Source organism: Prosopis cineraria, unplaced genomic scaffold, assembly GCF_029017545.1.
Source record: "Prosopis cineraria cultivar Desert tree isolate PC_DT_omini unplaced genomic scaffold, ASM2901754v1 PC978, whole genome shotgun sequence".
Classification (NCBI taxonomy): domain Eukaryota; kingdom Viridiplantae; phylum Streptophyta; class Magnoliopsida; order Fabales; family Fabaceae; genus Prosopis; species Prosopis cineraria.
Window position 1 is genome coordinate 36,614 of NW_026556303.1, and position 1,693 is coordinate 38,306.

The 1,693-nt window shown below is 41.3% G+C and overlaps 1 pseudogene; it reads left to right on the forward strand.

Annotated features, from left to right (window-relative positions):
* Window positions 1-1,232, forward strand: LOC129298958 (uncharacterized; annotated as a pseudogene).
* Window positions 1,233-1,693: the final 461 nt, after the last annotated feature.

Genomic DNA, 1,693 nt, shown 5'->3' on the forward strand with positions numbered 1-1,693 from the left:
TGATAGTCTGTCACTGCTTCAGTGCTTCCTTAGATTCCTCGAATCGGCCTCAATGGGAAGCACAGCCGTGGAGAAGACGGAGGACGAGCTCCGTAAAGAGATCGATGAGCTTCAACGCCAGCAGCGAGAGGTTATTTCTCTTTATTTCTCTATATCTCTCTGTATGGTCAATTCTGGGCTTGTTGTTATCTACTGTTTGCGATTGTTGCAGATTACAGAGCGGCTTCGAGATCCTCGAGGGATTCGCCGAGGTGGGTTAGCAGGTGCTGGCCCCCGCAACCTCGCCGCTAATGGGGTTCGGCAGCGAGGCTTTGTTCGACCTGTATGGAATCCCTCATTCATTTGTTCTTTTCCCTCTCTCTCGCTCTGTCTAGGGTTCTATGAACATGGTCCCGATTCCTTGTTCGTGGATTTTAGCTTTGTTTCCCTGGCCGTGCAAAATTTGTCAGCCCTTTTGGTGGAAAAACTTTTGGAATGATAACAACGCTAGACTTGATGATTGGAAAGTGGACTTTAGGATGTTAATTACTTCATTATATGTTTCAGAGTGACCGGAATGAATCAGAAGATCAACCTCCTGCAAAGCGCCGACTTTCGTCAGCCGTTGTTAAGGTGAACCTATTCTTGTTATTTTATTTTAAAATTTGATACTGTAATTTAGTCTCTGTTCTTTATGTTATTTTGGTTTCTATCTGGCATATGTACTGATAATTTAGTCGGAAGTCGATGGAGTATTGTTGAGTCTTGAGTTTATGTGAATTATCTTTAACAACCAAAAAACAAAAGCGTCATTACCGTAAACACCTCAGAAAGAAGCTGGAGATAGGAGCATAATCAAATGTCTTCGTTTGAAAATGAAGGTGGAAGATGGAGAGCTGCTTGAGGATGCTGATGCTGGACAGGAAGTTAAGACGGATTATTCAGCCAGCGATGATGTTAATGGGACCGATGAAGCCATTCAGGGTGATAGGAAGCCATCCAATTTCCAGAAAAGTGGGTGGTCTAGAAGAGATAGCAATCAAAGAACTTCAAAAACGGTAAATGCACACGTGTTTCCTTTCAAATGAGGGTTTATTTGGGGTTATGCATCTAATGCCGTGGACCTTTCCTTTTCCTTAAGGATTCTGAGATTCCTGCTGCAGAACCTGTTCCAAGGGTATTGCAAAAGGATGAGGATCCCCGGATGGTTAATAAAATAAAAGAATGCTGGGTCAGCTCTTGGGGACTTTGAGGTATGAAAGACCAATCGCTTGCTTACTTCCAAATGCATTCATACTGCTATATCATGAGCTTGATTCGGAAGTTGATTTATGGCTGTCTTTATGTTGTCTCTTTGCATTCGACCCATACCTAGCTCATATGCACTTAATTGACCAACATCCAAGTGATATTTGTTGGAAATGGTGGGTCCCGGTTTGCGGATTTATTGAGTGTATTTTATCCATTTTCTAGTGTTTATATATGAGCGCAATTGCAATGATGCCTATTGCATCCAACACAATTTTCTGCATCATTCATCATTTTTATATATTGTGTTGTCTCTGTTTTTTGGTAGGTTTATCTGATCCTTTTATCATCAACATATGACTTGGTTAAATTCATATTGTTTCCTTTGCTTTATGCTTTTATCCTGAATTCCCAGAAATTCAGAAAGGAAGACATGCAACTTTCAGGAACAGAAGCATACATGAGA